Source organism: Dasypus novemcinctus, chromosome 2 (genome assembly GCF_030445035.2).
Source record: "Dasypus novemcinctus isolate mDasNov1 chromosome 2, mDasNov1.1.hap2, whole genome shotgun sequence".
In the NCBI taxonomy this organism is placed as follows: Eukaryota; Metazoa; Chordata; class Mammalia; order Cingulata; family Dasypodidae; genus Dasypus; species Dasypus novemcinctus.
This window is the reverse complement of record NC_080674.1, coordinates 61,288,345-61,309,580: the sequence shown is the minus strand read 5'-3', so window position 1 is coordinate 61,309,580 and position 21,236 is coordinate 61,288,345. Positions and strand designations below refer to the sequence as shown.

Sequence of the window (21,236 nt, the reverse complement as noted above, 5' to 3'; positions counted from 1 at the left end):
ACATTTGTAACAAATTATGAAAGAGCATCATTAAAGTATTACTAACTATAGTGTGTATCTTATATTTGGTGTATTTCCCCCCCAACCTACACTAATTTTTTTTTTGCTCAAAAACCATATTTTATCAAAAGTCTAAAATCAGTGGCATTTGGTATCATCATTGAGTTGTGCATTGATCACTTCAATCAATATTAGACCATTTGCATTACTCCAAAAAAAAAAAAATCACACAACCAAAATCAAACCACTATCATGCCCATACGTTAGTTAGCACTACTAATTACAAATCCTATGATGTACTTTGAACATTTCTATTTGTTTTGAAACATTTACAAACAACTTTTTAAAAAAATCAATTCTGCACAGATTAAACCTCAGCTTTCCATTCTCTAACCACATTCTATTCTCTGGTGACTTATATTCTAGCTATTAACTCCATGAGTTTGCTCATTATATTTAGTTCATAGTAGTGAAATCATGCAATATTTGTCCTTTTGTGCCGGCTTGCTTCACTCAACGTAATGTTCTCCAGGTTCAGCCACATTGTCATATGCTTCATGACTTCATTTCTTTTTACAGCTAAATCATATTCATCATCTATATATACCACAGTTTGTATATTCATTTGTCAGTTGATGGACACCTGGATTGTTTCCATCTTTTGGCAATTGTAAAAATGTTGCTATGAACATCAGTACACAAATGTCTATTTGTGTCACTGCTCTTAGTTCTTCTGGGTATAAATCTAATAGCATATTGCTGGGTCACATGGTAGATCTATATCTAACTTCCTCAGGAACAGCCAGACTTCCACAGTGGCTGTACTATTCTACATTCCCAGCATTTGAATAAGCATTTTTATCTCTCTGCATTTCCTCCAGTGCTTATAGTTTTCTGTTTTGTTAATAGTGGCCATTCCAGTAGGTGTGAAATGATACCTCATTGTATCTTTGATTTGCATTTCCCTAAAAGCCAGTGACTTGGAACATTTTTTCATGTATTCTTTTGCCATTTATATTTCTTTAGAAAATGGTCTTTTCAGATCTTTGCCCAATTTTTAATCAGGGCATTAAAAATTTGTCTTTTTACTATTGAGTTGTAGAAATCTCTTAGAACATGGATATTAGACCCTTGTCAGGTGTGTGATTTCTAAATATTTTTTCCCATTGAATAGGCTACCTTTTCACCCTTTTCACAGAGTCCTTTGAGATTTAATTTTGAGGAGTTCCAATTTATCTATTTTGTTGTTGTTGTTGTTGTTGCTTGTGCTTTTGATATATTAAGAGATCCTCATCTTTTATAAGGTCTTGTAGATGTTTCCCTATGTTATCTTCTAGGAATTTTATGGTCCTGGGTTTTATGTTTAGGTTTTTGATCCTTTTTGAGTTTATTCCTGTGTAGGGAGTGAGATAGGGTTTCTCATTTCATTCTTTTGGTTATGGATATCCAGTACTCCCAGCATGATTTGTTGAAGAGACTGTTCTGTCCCAGAAAAGTGGACTTGGTAAACTTACCAAAAATCAGTTGACCATAGAGGTGAGAATTCGATTCCATTGATCAATGTATCTATATCTATACCAAGACCATACTCTTTTGACCATTGTAGCTTTATAATGCACTTCAAGGTTAGAAAGTATGAGTTCTCTGACTTCTCTCTTCTTTTTTAGGATGTTTTAGGTTATTTGGGAACCATTTCCCTTCCAAATAAATTTGGTAATTGTCTTTTCTATTTCTGTAAAGTAGGATGTTAGAATTTTGGTTGGTATTACATTGAATCTGTAAATCAGTTTGGGTAGAATCGACATCGTCATGAGGTTTAGTGTTCCAATCCCTGAACATGTAATGTCCTTCTGTTTGTTTAGGTCTTCTTTGATTTCTTTTAGCAGTGTTTTGTAGTTTTCTGAATATGGATCCATTACATTCCTGGTTAAATTAGTTCCTAGATATTTGAGTGTTTTTGTTGCTATTATAAATGGAATTTTTATTTTGACTTCCTCCTCAGCTTGCTCCTTACAAGTGTATAGAAATGCTACTATTTTTGCATGTTGGTCTTGTATCCTTCCAGTTTGCTGAACTCATTTATTAGCTGCAGTAGCTTCGTTATAGATATTTTGGGATTTTCTAAATATAGGATCATGTCATCTGTGAATAGTAGTTTTACTTCCTCTTTCCAATTTGGATACTTTTTATTATTATTTTTTCTTGCCTAATTGCTCTAGCTCGACCCTCTAGCATAATGTTAAATAACTGGTGACAGTGGACATCCTTGTCTTGTTCCTGATTGTAGCGGTTTGATATGGTTATAAATTCCAAAAATGGTATTGAATTATGTTTGTAATCTGGTCTATTACTGGGTGTGATTGAATTATGATTAGGGCTTTGATTGGGCCACATCATTAGGGCATCGAGTCCCCACGCCTTGGTGAGTGGGGACTACACATAAAAGGCATGGTAAAGGACAGAGTTGGAGCTTTTGATGCAAGGGATTTTTTTTTTTTAAAGATTAATTTTTAAAAATTAATTTCTCTCCCCACCCCCCACCCCCAGTTGTCTGCTCTCTGTGTCCATTCACTGCGTGTTCTTCTGTGACCGCTTCTATCCATATCAGTGGCACAACCAGGAATCTGTGTTTCTTTTTTGTTGCGTCATCTTGTTGTGTCAACTCTCCAAGTGTGCGGCGCCATTCTTGGGCAGGGTGCACTTTCTTTCGTGCTGGGTGGCTCTCCTTACCGGGCATACTCCTTGCGCGTGAGGCTCCCTTACATGGGGGACACCCCTGTGTGGCACGGCACTCCTTGAGTGCGTCAGCACTGTGCGTGAGCCAGCTCCCCACAGGTCAAGGAGGCCTGGGGTTTGAACCACAGACCTCCCATGTGGTAGGCGGATGCCCTATCCATTGAGCCAAGTCTGCTTCCCTGATGCAAGGGATTTTGATGTTGGAGTTTTGGTGTCAGAGTTTGATGTTGAAGCCTTAAGCTGAAGCCCTGGGAAGTAAGCACAAAGAGGAAAGAGAAGCAAGCCCTAGGAAGAGAGGAGCCCAGGAGGCCCGAACCCTTGCAGATGTCAGCAGCCATCTTGCTCTAACATTTGAAAATGGACTTTGGTGAGGGAAGTAACTTATGCTTTATGGCCTGGTATCTGTAAGCTCCTGTCCCAAGTAAATCCCTTTATAGAAACCAACAAATTTCTGGTATTTTGCATCAGCACCCCTTTGGCTGACTAATACACTGATATTAGAGGGAAATATTTCATCCTCTCCTCATTGAATACCGTATTTACTGTGGGATTTTCATAGACGCCCTTTATTATGTTGAGGAACTCTGCTTCTATACCTATCTTTTGAAGTGTTTTGTTAAGAAAGGATGCTGAATTTGTCAAATGCCTTTTCTGCATCAATTGAGATGATCATGTTTTTTTCCCCTATGATTTGTTAATGTGGTGTATTAAGTTAATTACTTTTCTTATGTTGAATCATCCTTGCATACCAAGAATAAAACCCACTTGATTGTGATGTATAATTGTTTTTATATGCTGGTGGATTTGATTTGCAAGTATTGTTTTATTGAGAATTTCTGTATTTATGTTCATTAGAGAGATTGGTCTGTAATTTTCTTTTCTTGTAATAACTTTATCTGGTTTTGGTATTATGGTGACAATGGCTACATAAAATGTATTGGGGTAGTTTTCCCCCTTTTTCAATTTTTTTGGGAAGACTTTAAACAGTATTGGTATTCTTCTTGAAATTTACCTGTGAAGCCTTCTGATCTTGGACTTTTCTTTGTTGGAAATTTTTTTTGTTTTAAATTTTATATTTTTATTTTGAAATACTCTCAAACTTACAGAACAGGTACAAAAATAAAGCACACTGCACACATAGACCTGCAACATACCCCTTTCCCCCCAGATACCCAGATCCATCAATTTTAACATTTTACCACATTTGTCATATCATTTCATCTATCCATCATCCTAACAATCAATCTGTTTATCCATCTGTCTATTTATCAACACATTTTCTGAAATCTTGAGTGCAGGTTGAATACGTCGTATTCCTTGTACACAATACTGCTATATACCTTCCCTAGGAACAAGAATATTCACATACATATACCTTAGATGCAGTTACCAAGTTCAATAAATTTAACATTGCTATGAAGCTTATAGTCTATATTGTTTTTCATATGTCACATTTATTATGTTGCAGTATCCTCACTGCCTTTACTAAACTCTTCCATCTTACCATAGAGAAACCCTACTCCCATTTCGTATTAGCACCCTATTCCCCTTGCCTTATGCCCCTGGCAACCTGTATTCTTATTCTGTCTCTATGAGCTTGCACAGTACCTGATATTTTCTTTGTACTTGGGCCTTAAATTTAACATTCTAAATCTATAAAAAATTCCTTTGCTTTGATACCAACTTAACTTCAATAGTATATACAAACTATGTTCTTACACCCCTCTTTCCTCCCACCTTTATGTTAAAACCCACTAATTTATCAGTACATTTTATGTATTTACCTTTTGGATCCTGTAGGAAATAAAAAGTTGCAGTTATAAACCAAAAATACAGTATAATTACCCCTGTCATTACCCTTACCAGAGATCTTTATTTCTTCATGTGGCTTCAATCAATTGTCTATTATCCTTTCCTTTCCAGCTGGAGAACTCTCTTAAGCATCTTTTTTTAGGGCCAGTTTAGTAGTGACAAACTTCCTTAACTTTTGTTATCTGGGAATAAACTCACCCTCATTTTTGAAAGACAGTTTTGCCAGCTATAGAATTCTTGACTGGCATTTTAAGTACTTGGTTGGCTTTATGTTTTTAATCTTATTGAGTATTACTTTTGTGTACCATGTTGCTTCTCTCTTGCAGCTTTCAGAATTCTCTACCTCAGGCATTTGACAGTTGGATTATAACATGCTACAGCATGGGTCTTTTTTGGTATCTCCTGTTGGAGTATGCTGAATGTCTTGGATATGTATATTCATGTCTTTTATTAAATTTTGGAAATTTTCAGCCATTATTTCTTTGACTATTCTCTCTGTCCCTTTTTCTTCTACTCCTGAGATTCTCACAAGAGTATATTGGAATGCTTGATGGTGTCCCACATGTTTCTCAACTCTGTTTTCTCTCCTTCATTCTTTGTTCCTTCTCAGACTGGATGATTTCAATTGACTTATCTTCAAGTTCACCAATTCTTTCAACTCCAATCTGTTGAATTCCTCTAGGGAATATATAATTTCTGTTACTGTGGTTTTTGGCTCTGCTTGGTTCCTTTTTGTAATCTCCATCTCTTTATTGATATTCACTTTGTTTTCATCTTTATTTCCCTGATATCCTTTAGTTCTTTGTCTGTGTTTTCCTTATAGCTCTTTGGGCATGTTTAAGACCATTTTAAAAAGTCTTTGTCTGGTGGTTCCAAGTCTTGTCCTTCTCATTGCATGTTTCCTAATGCTTTAATTTTGCCTTTTTCCTGGGCCATCACTTTCCGTTTGTTTGTTTTGTAGTCTTTTGTTGAAACCTGGATATTTTCATATTTGAATGATATGTTGTTGCTGGAATTTAAACTATGAGGCTTCTGTTCTTTAACCTTGTATCCAGTAGTATTATGAAAAAGAAAACACCTCTCCTAGTCTTTGCAGATTGACCTGGGCAAGTGTTCTTCAAGGCTTATCCATACAATGAACTGCGAGCCTAGCTCATAGAAAGTCTGATCCTTTCTGCGCCTGCATTTTGTCTTGGGTATGCTCATATGGCCCTAGGATAGTTCTGTATGTCTCCTCTTCCCTAGGAAATTTGCCTCACAGTCCCAGGCACTGCACTCTATGTTCTACAGCCAGCAGTTCCTTGCCGTAGTTAGTGTGACTTGACTGTTCTGTCAGAGTGTTCTGAAAGAATACTCTGTGAACTGCCTTCTATAGTCAGGGCAGTTCCTCAGGCCACCACCGACAGACTGGGTCAGACACACATGCTCCCAATATGTGCACAAGGGTTACTTTGCTCTTTCCAGAACAGATCCATATCTCTGCACTGGGAGCATGGACCAGCTCCAGGCTGAGCCAGTGAGTGGTGGGGGAGGGGCCATGCAGGGCACCTCAACATTCCACTGCTTTGTTTTAGGAGGTACCAGGGATTGAACCCAGCACCTTGTACATGGGAAGCAGGCACTCAACCACTGAGCTACATGTGCTCCCCTACCACTTTTAAGTAAACTTTTTCATGATTTGTTACTGCCTCCTGTTGCTACAGTCCTTTAACTGTTTTTTGGAGCTTTGAGAAGGAGATTTCTTCCAGTTGTTGTTTGTTCAAAGCTTCTGTGGGGGGACAGGGCCCTAAATCATCTCATTCCACCATCTTCATTAGGACAGGGTCACATGGATACAATTTGATGGTTGTTGTAGGTGGTAAATGGATACATGGGGTTCATAATACTATTTTCTCTATTTTTATAAATGTTTGAAAGTTTCAGTAATAGTAAGTGAAAAAAATTTAAGTTCTTATAGAAAATATGCAGCAAAAAAGCACATACCATTATTATTATTATTGTTATTTTTGCATATACCATTATGATTTTAGGATGGTTCATAAATTTTACAAGTAGTTCATGTTACCTTATAATATTACTGTAATTCACTAAAGAGAAAATACAAATAAGTGAATTCTAAAACTTTATACATATCTACTTGTAGGTTCAACTTTTCAAATTCAATACAACATTCCCAAGATAGGTTAAACGGCAAACATTTTAAACTTACGGTCTTAGAAATATACATACATTACACTAGGGATCACTTGCAAGTTTAAGAATTAAATGAATGTAAAACTAACTTTTTTTAGTGAGTTTTCTTCTTTCTCAGAGCTCATAATTCTTTGGGTCAACAGCTTTCCCAAATACCTTTCTATGATGTTGTCATTCATAAATATACTCCACAAATATTGAGTAACTGTATTAAGTGTTACGCCCTGTATATATACTGATAAAAAAGACACAAACCTTGCCCTCAGGAAGCTTATACTTGTAGACAGGACATTTCAACAAAGTGTCTTAAGAGTCTCTCTAAGTGTATGTGTAAAAACTTTTTATTTTAAAGAAAAATTTAAGACTATGAAGTCATCATGAGATAGCAGATTACATTTGATTTGAAGAAATTTTTTTTTTACATTGTTTTAATTTTTATTATCATCATAGAAAACTAAACCCAGACAATTGGTTTGTTCTTGATCTAATCTGACTCTACAAAAGAGAAGCAATTCTTATAAGAGAACTGTTACTCCTTAGGTGAGAAATGCCAATATACCAGTTCCATCAAAAATTGGACTGAAATATAAAGTTAGATAAATGGATTTTTAGAAAGAGCAAATATTAGAAATAACAGGGATCTCTCCTTCAAACATTAGAGGCCTCCTCTTTTAACAGTCTTTTTTTTTTTTTTTTTTTTTGGAAAAGTATATTTATTTTATTTTTTTTTAATTTTTTTATTTTTTATTGACTTTGTAATAATATTACATTAAAAATATATATGTGAGGTCCCATTCAACCCCATCCCCCCACCCCCCCTCTCCCCCCCCCAACAACACTCGTTCCCATCATCATGACACATCCATTGGATTTTGTAAGTACATCTTTGGGCACCTCTGCACCTCATATACATTGGTTCACATCATAGCCCATACTCTCCTCCATTCCATCCAGTGGGCCCTGTGAGGATTTACAATGTCCGGTGATTGCCTCTGAAGTACCATCCAGGGCAGCTCCATGTCCCAAAGACGCCTCCACCTCTCATCTCTTCCTGCCTTTCCCCATACCCTTCGTCCACTATGTCCACTTTTCCCATTCCAATGCCACCTCTTCTATGTGGACATTGGATTGGTTGTGTCCATTGCACCTCTATGTCAAGAGGAGGCTCAGATTCCACATGGATGCTGGATGCAATCCTCCCATTTTCAGTTGTAATCACTCTAGGCTCCATGGTGTGGTGGTTGTCCTTCTTCAACTCCATCTTAGCTGAGTGTGGTAAGTCCAATAAATCAGATTGTAGGTGCTGGAGTCTGTTGAGGCTCAGGATCTGGCTATCACATTGTCAGTCCAGAGATTCAAATCCCCTAAATATATCTTAAACCCCAACATTAACTGCACCTCCAGCACATTGGCATGAAAGTCTTATGAAGGGAGATCCCATCTGAGTCCAGATTCATCACACATAAACACCATTTCCAAAGAGGGGCCATCTGCCCTGGTAGTTAACCCCATCGGCCATGACCATAACTCCCATGGGTCTCTTTAGCCCTCAAAGGAACCAATATCTGGGGGTTGTATCTGCTTTATCTGTCTCTCTGACTCTGCTCAGTTGTGCATGGGGGCAAACCTTCTGCCAGCCTCCAGACTCTTTTTTAGAAACTTAACAGTCTTTAATGTGTTTCATTCACAATCATAACAGATTCATCAAGGTCAATCATTCTGCACAACCCCCAAAGGAAAAAACTGAGGGAACTCATGGGTAATTTTCACTGCTTCATTGTAGAGTCCAAGATCAAAAGGATGGTTATCTTCTTTAAACTGGATGTAAGATGCACACATGATAGTTGCCTTGTTCGTCAACTACTTCCACAATTCCAGAGATTTCTTCATCAAGTGGCTCCATCAACTCAATGGTTCCATTTTTCCCTTCTCCATCTGAAAGAATAAACATTTTCCCTGTGGGATGAATCTTTTCCAGTCTCCCTACGAAGCATACAGGCCGGTCGATGAACTGAGCTAGCATGCTGGTGTTGATGCGCCACTTCAGCAGTTCCATCACGTTCACCATGATTACCGGTGCAAGACTCACCTGAAGAAATTTCTTACGTGCTCTCTTTCTCAGTTCTGAGTGCATGAATTGTTATATCTTAAAGAATCTAATTTAAATGTTAAATTTCGTGCTTAGAGAATAAAGAAATACTGGACTTGGTATGAAGTGCTGTGGCTTCATTTCAAAGCTTTTCTATGAAATGTAAACCTGAGAGCTTCTTCCCATCCCAATCTACCATTAATAAACCACTTCTGAAACAGCCACGAAGTGCATGGTGGAAAACATCCTGTGGACAGTATCTTCATGCCCCTAAATGATTCCCTAAGTCTGGGCATTCCACCTTGTATTTCTATTGGTTGACTTCTTAAAGACCTTCCCACCAACTGTAATACCTTCAGCACAGCACACACCTTCAGCAGAGGTTCGTTTTATATTCAAAACGTTCAATTATAGTGCTTATGCTGTCATTTTGATAGGATAATAATAACAGGTATGAATGGTTCTCTTTCTGTAGTCTAAAACCTACCAAGTAAAGAAGAAAGTAGACACAGATATACCAAAATATTTCATGCTTAAAGGCAGGTATATTCAGTTCCTTTCCATGCAACCTATAACAAGATATCTATGTGCTTGTTATTTTTTTCCCCCAAATCAACAGTTTGGAACAAACTTTGAGGATTCATTCATCCTCCATGGTGAGTCATCTTGTGATATATAGCATAGGGAGGAAAGAAACATGTTTGCTGACCTATAGATTAGCTAAGAGGGGGAGTGTATGGTAATGTCTATTGTCTTTTCCAATACCATTAAGCTCAAATTAGGGCCATAACAGTTAACCTATACCAAAAGATGCCTACAGAAAACCATTCAGCTCTGCCACTGCAGGGAGGAAGATATGAGAGAAGAGGAGGAGGAGAGACTCATTGTCCTATGATGGAGTGTGGAGGCTGCTGGCTGGAAAAACACAACTGATGTTGATGAATGATAGAAGAAAAACAGACAAAAAATGAAAGCCGTCCTCCTTAGGATGCCCTCCCAACCTGAAAGCCTCCAAAAATCCCAGTCATGAGAACATTTTTCTTCACAAATGATAGCATCTCCTCAGCTTTGCTTTTGACTTCAGTAGGTATTTGGTTGCTCTTAAGGATTTTCAGCTGCTCCTTGGATTTTTTCATATTCTTCCCTACTTGCTGACAGTATGGTTTGCAAGCTAAAGGAGAAAAAATTATCTTCCACAGCTGTTGCAGTCAACTTTCCAGTCTTTTGGATATGAAACCTGTGCACCATCCAGTGACACCTCCAGTTAACAGCTGGGTCTCCAAGCTATACTTTTTTGCAGAGGGTCCAGATTCCTGCCTGAATAGCTTGGGCCACCATGGCTGCTTTTTTAGCCAATTCTGCAAGGTCCAGTGACTCAAAATTTCCTTCAAAGTTTCCTTGATTGGACATGGCTATTTTGGCGAACTTGTCTCGTGAGGACACCCTCAGAGGCTCCTACTGGAGACTTGACAAGGCATGCCATAGTCACTGCTCTCAGGTACCTTCCAGCACATGTGTTTCCATTCCCACAGCCAAGGCAGAAGAGCTTTGCTGGAAGAGTTTTGATGACTGATTCAGTCTCATTGCTTGTGATGAGATTGGTGTGTTCCTGTATTTCTTGTAGAGTCTGTGGAGGTTGTTTGTGCATTTCTAGGAATTAGTTAATTTCATCTAGGATGTCTAATTTGTTGGCATGTAGTTTCTCTTATCCTTTTATAATTCTTTTTATTTCTTTGGGGCCAGTTGTAATGTCCCCCTTTCATTCTTGATTTCCTTTATTTGCATTGTCCCCCTTTTTTTCTTTGTTAGCCTTGCTAAGGGATTGTCAATTTTGCTGGTTTTTCTCAAAGAACCAGCTTTTGGTTTTGTTGATTTTCTCTATTCTTTTGTTCTCAGTTTCATTTATATCTGCTCTGATCTTTGTTATTTCTTTCTTTCTGCTTGCTTTGGGATTGGGTGCTGTTCATTTTCTAGTTTCTTCAGTTGTTTAGTTAGTTCTTTGATTTTAGTTCTTATTTTTTTTTAGTACAGGCATTTAGGGCTATAAATTTCCCTCTTACCACTGCTTTTGCTATGTCGTTTTCATTTGTTTCAAGATATCTACTAATTTCTTTTTTAATTTCTTCTTTGAACTACTGATCTTTTAAGAGTATGTTGTTTAGCCTCCATATATTTGCAGATTTCCCCCTTTCCTGCCTATTATTGATTTCCAGATTCCTTCCATTATAATTAGAGAAAGTGCTTTGTAAAATTTCAATATTCTTGAATTTACTGAGTGCTGTGTTGTGACCTACCATGTGGTCTATACTGGAGAAAGATCCAAGAGCACTTGAGAAGAATGTATAAGCTGATCGTGGGTGCAGTATTCTGTGTATGTCTGTAAGGTTTATCATATTGTTCAAGTTCTCTGTTTCCTTGTTAATGTTCTGTGTAGTTGTTCTGTCTATTGCTATGAGTGTTGAAGCATCCAACCATTATTATAGAAGCATATATTTCTCCCTTCAGTTTTGCCAGAGCCTTGCCTCATATATTTTGGGGAACGCTGGTTAGATACATAGGTATTTATGACTTTTATTCCTTCCTGTTGGATTGTCCCTTTTATTAATATATAATGGCCTTCTGCATCTCTTATAACTTTTGTTTGCATTTATTTATTTTTTATTTATTTCTCTCCCTTTCCCTGCCTCCCCTCCCGCCCCCCAGTTGTCTGTTCTCTGTGTCCATTCGCTGTGTTCTTCTGTGTCTGCTTGTATTCTTGTCAGTGGCACCCGGAATCTGTGTCTTTTTTTCGTTGCGTCATCTTGCTGCATCAGTTCTCTGTGTGTGTGGCACCACTCCTTGGCAGGCTGAGCTTTTTTCTTGCTGGGCGGCTCTCCTTATGGGGTGCACTCCTTGCATGTGGGGCTCCGCTACGCGCAGGACACCCCCGTGTGGCATGGCACTCCTTACGTACATCAGCACTGTGCGTGGGCCAGCTCATCACATGGGTCATAGGCCCTGGGTTTGAACCTTGGACCTCCCATGTGGTAAGTGTTGAGCCACATCCACTTCCCTTTTGTTTGCATTTAAAGTCTGTTTTTTCTGACACTAGTATAGCTACGTCTGTTCTCTTTTGGTTACTTTTTGCATGAAATATAATTTTCCAACCTTTCTCTTTCCATCTATTTGCATCCTTGGGTCTATCTAAGGTGATTCTACTGCAGCCAACATATGAATGACTCATATTTTCTTATCCATTCTGTCAGCCTATGCCTTTTGATTGGAGAGTTTAATCCCTTAGTATTCAATGTTATTACTCTTACGTCATTACCTACTTCAGCCATTTTATCTTTTGGCTTTCATATGTCCTATCTCATTTTTTCCATCTTTTTACCTTTTGGTTACCCTTTCTGATAGTCTTCGCTTCTGCACTCTCTTCTAAGCTTCTCTCTCTTCCAAGCTTCTCTCTCCCCTCCCCTTCCTTCCCCACTCCTTCCTTCCCCTCTCCTCTCCTCTTCCTGCAAAACTCCCTTTAGTGTTTCCTGCAGAACTTGATTCTTGTTTACAAACTCTCTTAGTTTCTGTTTATCTGTTTATACTTTAAACTCACTGTCATATTTGAAGGACAGTTTTACTGGATAAAGAATTCTTGGCTGGCAGTTTTTTTCTTTCAGTACCTTAAGTATATCATACCACTACCTTCTCGCCTCCATGGTTTCTGAAGCAAAATTCATTCTTAGTCTTATTGGACATCCCCTTGATGTTTCACTTTTCCCTTGCTGCTTTTAGAATTTTATCTTTATCTATGGCTGTTGACATTCTGATTATTATGTGTTTGGGGGGAGGTCTGTTTGGACTTACTCTTTTTTTTTTTTAATATTTATTTATTTTTCCCCTTCCTCTCCTCCCACCCTGCTGTTTCTGCTGTCTGTGTTGTCTTCTCTTCTCATTTTCTCTCCTCTAGGATTCATCGGAATTCGATCCTGGAGACGTCTCTAATAGGGAGAGAGGTTCCCTGTTAATGGCACCAACTCGGTTCCTGGTTTCTGCTGTGCTTCACCTTGACTCTCCCCTTGTTTCTCTTTTTGATGCATCATCATCTTGCTGCATGACTCACTTGCACGGAGCACTGACTTACCACGCAGGCACTTGCGTGGGCACTAGTGTGGGCACTGGCTCACCACACAGGCACTCATGTGGGCACTTGTGTGCTGTGCAGGCACACTTTCTCTTCTTCTCTTTCATCAGGAGGCCCCAGGGATTGAATCCATGTCCTCCCATATGGTAGGCAGAAACTCTATCACTTGATTCACATCTGCTTTCCTGAATTTATTCTAATGGGAGTATACCATGCTTCCTGGACACTTATATCTTTCATGAAAGCTGGGAAATTTTTGACCATTATTTCTTTACATACTCTTCCTACCCCTTTTTCCTTCCTGTCTCCTTTGGAATTCTCATAACATATATGTTGGTGTGCTTTGTGTTGTTATTCAACTCCCTGAGCCCCTACTCATTTTTTCCCATTCTTTTCTCTCTCTTTTCTTCTCTCATTTCAAGTTCAGTTGTTCTTTCATCTATGTCGCTGATTTTTTCTTCCATGATTTCAAATCTGCTGCTGTATCCCTCTATTGTATTTTTTACTCTCACTTACTTTGTCTTTCAGTCCCATAAGCTTTGTTATTTTTCTATCCAAGATTTCTGGTTTTTCTTTTTTTTTTTTAAAGATTTATTTATTTTATTTATTATTTCTCTCCCCTTCCCCCCTCCCCCGGTTGTCTGTTCTTTCTCTGTGTTTACTTGCTGTGTATTTTTGTCCACTTCTGTTGTTGTCAGCGGCACGGGAATCTGTGTCTCTTTTTGTTGCGTCATCTTGTTGTGTCAGCTCTCTGTGTGCGGCACCATTCCTGGGTAGGCTGCACTTTCTTTCATGCTGGGCAGCTCTCCTTACGGGGTGTACTCCTTGCGTGTGGGGCTCCCCTACGCAGGGACACCCCTGTGTGGTACAGCAATCCTTGTGCACATCAGCACTGTGCATGGGCCAGCTCCACACGGGTCAAGTTGGCCCGGGGTTTGAACTGTGGACCTCCCATGTGGTAGACGGATGCCCTAACCACTGGGCCAAATCTGCTTCCTGTTTTTTCTTTATGCCTTTGATTTTTTCAGCCATGCTGTCTTTCAACTTCCTGATTTGATAAGGAGATTTGTATGAAACTCATTGGTTAGATTTTTCAGTTCCTGTGGAGCTTTGATTTGTTCCTTTGCCTGAGTCATATCTTCCTTTTTCTTAGTATGGATTGTAATTTTTTGCTGATATCTAGCCATCCAATTCTGATGCTGAGCTTACTGTGATGTTCAGTTTCTTTCTCTTGCCTAGGGATTTACTGTTGAGTAGCTGTGTGCTACCACTGTTCTTTGACTCTTGGTTCAGTTTGTTCTAGATATTTAGGATTGCCCCTGTTTAAGTGCTCAAACCCAGAGCTAAGGGCCAAGTAATGGGGTGCAGGCCAGTTTCCTAAAGCCTTGGAAAGGGTAGCAGTAAAGACACCTGCTTGCCTCCTATATTGATTACTTTTCCCTTTTCATATACTTTTCTGGTTTGCCCAGCAGATGGCACTCTTTGGCAGCCTCTCAGCTCAGACCCCAGGTGTTTGGGGGGGGCAGTGGAGAACATTTAGAGTAACTCCTTGGGCCGGTGGGTGGTGCAGAAGCAATGTCCTCAGGGCTGGACAAGCCTCACAAACTTTCTCAGAAGCTGCTCTCCACCCTTGGTTGGCCACACTCTCCCTCCGTCTGCCTCCTCAGCAACCAGCCCAGGGCTGTAGGGTGGTTGTTTGAGAAAGCAAATTATCTTTAGTTTCCTGCCTGCTCTCAGGGCAAACAATGTCCAATGCATCAGAACACGCTTGCTGGCAAAAGTCTGAATTTGCTGTAGGCTGTGTCCCTGCCTTTCCCCTTCCTGGGAGGAGGACGCCTACAACCCTCTCAGTCCACAGCCTCTGTAGTTTACAGCAGTTGCAGTCTGCAGACCGCTATTTGCTTCATTGGTGTGAGGCTGGGTGCCTGCTGCTGCTTTTGCAGCTCTACTCAGGACTTTTCAGCCAACTGAGACTCCTTTCCTTCACTCTTCTCTCTTCTAGGTGGTTTCTAACCTTCTCTTGATGTCATTGAGCTCCAGAGCAGACAGTCTCTGCCTATCTTGTAACTATTTTTTCCGGGAGAGAAGTTAGCCTTCTGCTTCTCTAATCCTTCATCTTCCCAAAAGCAACAGCTGCATACAGTTTTGATAAAGAAACCTTGAAAGATAAAATTGAAGCAAAATATTGTACTAAAAGAAATAAAGAACAGCATAAATTTTCAAATTTTAAGTAAACATTACTGCTTTCAGAATTTGAAATTCTAAAAATTATTGAAAAGTTTTGGAACTTCCACTATCCTACTTAAATGTTGAATACTTTAAAATTTCTCCAGAAGTCTTCCTTGAATAGTTTCAGTTCATTTTCATTTGGGCAAATAATGTTGTACTGAAGATATAATGTGAGGAAATATAAAAATAAGATTAATAAGGAATACCTTTGTATTTTATTTTATGGGTTAAAACTATCAGAAAATTTGTGGATAGGTTTAAAAATTTATTTTAAAAATGATTTTACATAATGCAGCAATTGTATATCATGTGTTTTTTGGTTTTGTTTTAAATAAGGACATTTGTTGTTTACTTAACAAGAAGTTTGATGGTAAAAGGCTCAGAATTGGTTGGCCTAACAATGTTATTATAGAGCTAGGCAAAGCTGTCCTCAGCTTTGGGCTGAGGTTTTTCCCCTGTTGGCTATAAGATGGCATCATGTCCTCACTCTCTACCAGGGGTCAGCATTCCCAGTCTGGTCTCTGGCCTCACCATTCATTGACATATTATCTACAGTAAAGTTTAATAGTTGCCTCAGAGACCATATGGCCCACAAAGCTGAAAATATATATGACCCCGCTCTTTATAAAAAAGTTTGCTGACTTGCTACTGTATAATATATGAAGTAGGAAGGGAAGAAGGAGGCAAAAAGGCTTTCTCCCTTCATATTTCTTTTTTCAAAGACATAAGTGATATTTCTAATAGATCAGTTCTCCATGATAATATTTGAGTACCTTGTGTATGCAAACTTTGTTTTAGGTGTTTGGGATATGGCAGGTGACAAGACAGATAAATTGCTATATTTTTGGAGCCTACTTTCTGGTAGGAAAGAAAATATAAACTAATTTACTAGGTTATTTAAATTATTGTCTTTGCAATGCCTGTATTTTTCTCAGAGGACTTAAAACTTTTTTTTAAAAAAAGTACAAATATGGTCCCATCCTCTCAGAAGTTTTGAACAATTAGCATGTACTGACAGAAATGCCCTTCTCAGGGTTCTAGAAAACAGTAACAGAGGGAGTGCCAAGTCAAGAAAAAGGGTATTTAAAAGTGATAACATCTCAAACACCATGGCCGGCCTCTCCCCCGCCCCTCACCTGCTCAGAGAGGGGCTGATCCATGCTTCCAGTGTGTTTCTCTCGTCCCATTTCCAGAGGGAGCAGAGAGACCCTCATTCACATACTGGAAGCATGTATGTCTGGCCCAGTCTGGTGGTGGCCTGAGGGACTGGCCATCCCATAGCTTTTCCTTCATATAGGGGGCAGCTCAGAGAGCTCTTCTACCGAATACTGTAGGAAAGTAGGCATGTTATCCTTGCCTGGGGCAAGGGATTGGTGACTGTCGGCCATACAGTGCAGTCCCTGTGACCATGAGGAAACTGTTTCCTAGGGAAGAGGGGACAATTGAAATCATGTAAACAGGGGAATTCCTAGGGCCACTCTTGCTTGCTCCAGACAAGTTACATATGCAGAAAAGATCATGGAGACCTCTATTCTGTGGCCTGGAAATATTGTCTAACATCATTGTATGGATAGCCCTGAAACAGAGCATTTGAACAAAGACTGGGAAAGTTGTTTTCTTTTTTCCTTTTTAAAAATTTTTTGTTAGCTGGCATTCAAGGACAGCTCTGTCATAATACTAGCTGGATTGAAGCTTACGAACAGATTCCATGGAGTCTGAATTTCAGCAATAACACATTAAAATAGCAAAATGTCCACATTTCTACAAAAGGTTACAAAACATAAAACGAAACAGGACTTGATAGCCCAGGGAAAAGGATAAGGTTAAAGCATTAGAAACCATCAATAAAGAGGATCAGACCTAGGGCATACCAGATAAAGACTTAAAAAAAGAATCCCAAATATGTTCAAAGAACTAAAAGAAAACATGAACAAAGAAATAAAGGAAATCAGGAAAATGATAGATGAACACAAAGAGAATATCAACAGAGAGATGGAAACTATGAAAAGGATCCAAACAGAGCTGAAGGTCACAATGACAAAAATTAAAAATTCCCTAAGGGGTTCAACCACAGATTGGACCTGGCAGAAGAAAAAAATCAGTGAATTTGAAGATAAGACAATTGTAATCATTCATTCTGATTTCTGACTAGCAGAAAGAAGAAAGAATTAATTTGAAAAGTGAACAGAACTTGAGGAACCTGTGGGATGCCAATCAAGCTTACCAATATACACACTGTGGGAGTCCCAGACGAAGAAGAAGGGGTAGAGAGTATTCAATGAAATGGTGGCTGAAAACTTCCCATATTTAGTGGGGGATGAGAGTGTGTGTATCCAGGGCACTGGGTGGATCTGGGCAGAGTAGTGGGCAGGGTAGACCCAGGTGGACCCACACCTGGCTCATATAGTGCTCTGATTGTTGAGTTCTGTGGGGTTAGAATGGGTTTCTGGGGTTTCTGGTGGTGGTGGTGGTGAGTGGCTGTGTGTCACATGCAGGGGAGATTCAGTGAGATTGAGTGCTAGTTTTTTGCTGGAGGACTGTGAAGGTAGGAGTGTAGTGGGATGGTAGGCTTAAAATGCTAGGGGGAAGGTTGCGAGCCAGGAGTTTTACATCCTGTGGGGCTATCTTTCCAGGATGCAGAAGGGATTGAGGAATTTCCAGATAAATGGAAGCTGGGGGCATTCATCATTGCTGTACTGACCCTGTGGGAGATGCTGGGAAAAATTCTGTAGGTTGGGGATAGTGCATTTCGAGACACACATGAAGTGGTGAAGGGTTCTGGTGAGGGTACTGGCATGGGTGAATATAGATGTCAATGCTGTTGTGTGTTTAGTCTGTGGCTCCATTTTTTGCTTCCCACAAGATCTAGAGGGCGAATTGTGGAGTGTAGTCAGTGAGTCCTGTAGTCAGGGCTCATGTGTGGTCATGTGGTTTGTGACAGGAACTGCCTGGAGGTGGTGGGGTGGAGGGGTATGGGTTCATGGCTTGTGTGTGCTCTTGAAGTTGTATTTGTGTTGGGGCAGGTGAGATTGTTGTAGATTTGGTATGTTGAGCTCCATCCCTGTGGTGGCTGTAGGGAGTGTTAGGGAATATGCGGGACGCTGGAGACTGAGATTGAGCATGGGTTTCTGGGGATGAGGTGAGGGATGGGGAGTTGATGGGTGGTAGGGGTGGGGTTTCTGTTTGGGGAAGTGGGAAGGTTTTGGTGGTGGGAGGTGGTGGGTGTGTCACAATATTGTGGATTTGGTTGTTTTCATTGGGTAGTGTACTGGGATGTTGTTGAGATGGGAAAGTTTATATTGTGGGTATGTTACCACAATTAGAAAAAGGGAGTAGGGCAGGAGCAGCTGAAGAGAGGATGGCAGTTGAGTGCAGTGTAGGGTCCTGGATGGGGTCTGAGGGTGGAGTCTGGGTCTGGAGAGACATTCTGGGGACATGTGGAGATACTGGAGTATAGAGTGGGCCTTATATCAGTGTTGGATTGCTTAGACTTGGTGATTGCCTTTAGGTGATTGCATGGATGTGTGTTTTTGTTCTTGGGAGGTGTCTTAGGTAAAGGCGTGCTGATGCAAAATACCAGAAACCTGTTGGTTTTTGTAAAGGTTTTTTATCTGGGGTAGAAGCTTACAGTTATCAAGCCATAAAAGATGTTTCTTCCCTCCCCAAAGTCAATTGCCACATGTTGCAGCAAGATGGCTGCTGACATGTGCAAAGGTTCAGGCTTCCTCTTCCTTTTAAGGCTCTGTGATCCCCACTTCTTCCAATATCAGCAGTAGGCTGGGAGAAGTCTTGTCTCCCTCCTGCAGCTCATTTCTCTCCAGGTTCAGCTGCTCTAATCTCTCCACAAGGTCAGCTGTAGACTATCAGGTGAATGGTTTGTGTCTCTTCCTGGGGCCTCTGCCATGTCTAATGGTCCCTCTTTTCTTTCCTCACATATCTGCTTTTCTGTGTGTTTGCTTCCCTGGCTCCAGGATCAAAACTCTTAACTTTCTCTTCTGCCATGTTGTTTCCTCTGTGAGTCTTGATCCACCAAGGGGATGGGGACTCAACGTCTTACTAACGTGATCCAGTCAAAGCCTTACTCATTATTTAATCACGTAAAAGTGAAACCTCTGAATCCAATCCAATCTAATATGCCCAGAGGAACAGACCAGTTCTCAAACATAATCCAATACCTATTTTTGGAATTTGTAAATAATATCAAGCTGCTACAGGAGGAACCTGTATTCAGTTATGTGTTGAGGGAGTATGAAGTGTGCGGCCTGCATTCAGTTTTCAGAGAATTGATTGCTGGGTGGATGAATGAATGGGTGGATAAGTGGATGAATGGAGTGGTGCAGCAGGGATTGGGGGTGGTGGATCTGGGTGTCTAGGGATGGTGGTCTGTTTGAATTCTCCATATGGAGTTTGTATTATTTTTGTAGGTGTTCTGTCGGTTTAAATATATTTAAAAAGAAAAAAAGGGTAAAAAAGTACAAATATGAAATATTGTGACAATTTAAAAAGAACAAAGAATAATATAGACATCCATGTGCCTACCATCTTGATTTAACATATATTTTGCTATGTTGCAAAAACAATCATAGTTTTCTCTATATCTAGAAGCAGAGTTGCTAGCTTGTTTGGTATTCACACATTTACTAGTTATAGCAAGTTGCTTTCCAGAGTTGTTATAACAATTACCACCCACTAGCAGTATGTTCTTATTTGACCATTTCCTTACCAATATTTAATTTTGTCAGACTTTTCACTTTTTCTAATCTGATGTGTGTGAAAAGAAATCTTATTGCTGTTTATTGGTCATTTGGGTTTCCTCTTGGGTGAATTACTTTTTCTATCCTTTACTAATTTTTTTCTTTTCCCTTTTTTTCTCGTTGACTTGTTCTAAAAATGTATTACGGATACTGATCCTTTGTATCTTATGGCTTGCAAGTACTATTTCCTATTCTGTGGCTTCTCTTGATTTTAATCAAAGGAAAAGAACTATTGCCTTTTATTTTAGTCAATTTAATTTTTGCATCTTGTTTAAGAAAGCCCTTTATATCATTCTGTCACTAAGATTCTGTGTTTCAAGATTTTTAATTTTTTTTTTTATGGTTAGGTTTCTGATTTCTTTATTAAAGTTAACTTTATTGAGAATTGTTAAATTACAATTAATGTGCTTCTAAGTACAGTTCAATGAGTTTTGACAAATACTCATATAGTTACTACCATAGATATGATGTAGACCATTTTCATGACCCCTAAAGGTTCTCTTGTCCTCTTATTTAGTCATTCCCCAACCCCATCATGGAATCAGGTGACCAGTGGAATTCTACTGTACTTTGTATCCAGCTTCTGTCATGTGATATAGTGATTTGAGATTTATTCATCTTGTTGCATGTATCAGTAGTTTGTTACATTTTATTGTCATGCCTTCTATTTGCATGGATATACCACAATTTGTTTCTCCATTCGCATGTTGGTGGACATGAAGATTGTTTTTGGCTACTAAGAATAAAGCTTCTATGAACATCTGTACAAATCTTTATATGGACATTTGTATTTATGTCTCTTGGATAAATGACCAGGAGTGGAATTGCTGGGTTATATGGTAAATATATGTTTAACTTCTTATGAAAGTAGCAAATTGGTTGTACCAGTTTACATTCCCAGCAGCAATATATGAGAGTTCTAGTACTCAATATTCTTGTAAACATTTCACAATCCCGGTTATATAAATTTTAGTCAAAAGTGGCTGACTCTAGTCATAGAAGGGGATAGATCATTTTTTCTCATTCCTTCATTCATATATTCATTCACACATTCACCATAAAGTATTTATTGACCACCTATTATGTACTAGTTACCGTTCTAGCTGTTGGAGATACATCAATAAACAAAACTGACAAGAACGCTGCCTTGTGGAGCTTACATTTCAGTGGGGCAGAAGGGACACAACAGTAGATGACATAACAAGTGAATTCTATAATATATTAGGAGGTGTTGGGGATTGAATCATGTCCCCCACAAAAGATGTGTTCAGGTCCCAGGCCCTGGTATTATGGGTATGACCCTATT

At 39.3% G+C, this 21,236-nt stretch overlaps 1 protein-coding gene and 2 pseudogenes across 1 annotated transcript in view; 1 reads left to right on the top strand and 2 right to left on the bottom strand.

The window, feature by feature from the left end:
• DEPDC1B (DEP domain containing 1B) overlaps positions 1 to 21,236 on the top strand; it is a 167,839-nt gene that overhangs the window by 69,748 nt on the left and 76,855 nt on the right. The gene's annotated exons all lie outside the window — the stretch shown is intronic.
• On the bottom strand, positions 8,428 to 8,809 carry LOC101437264 (replication protein A 14 kDa subunit pseudogene; annotated as a pseudogene).
• Positions 9,814 to 16,363, bottom strand: LOC139439812 (FUN14 domain-containing protein 2 pseudogene; annotated as a pseudogene).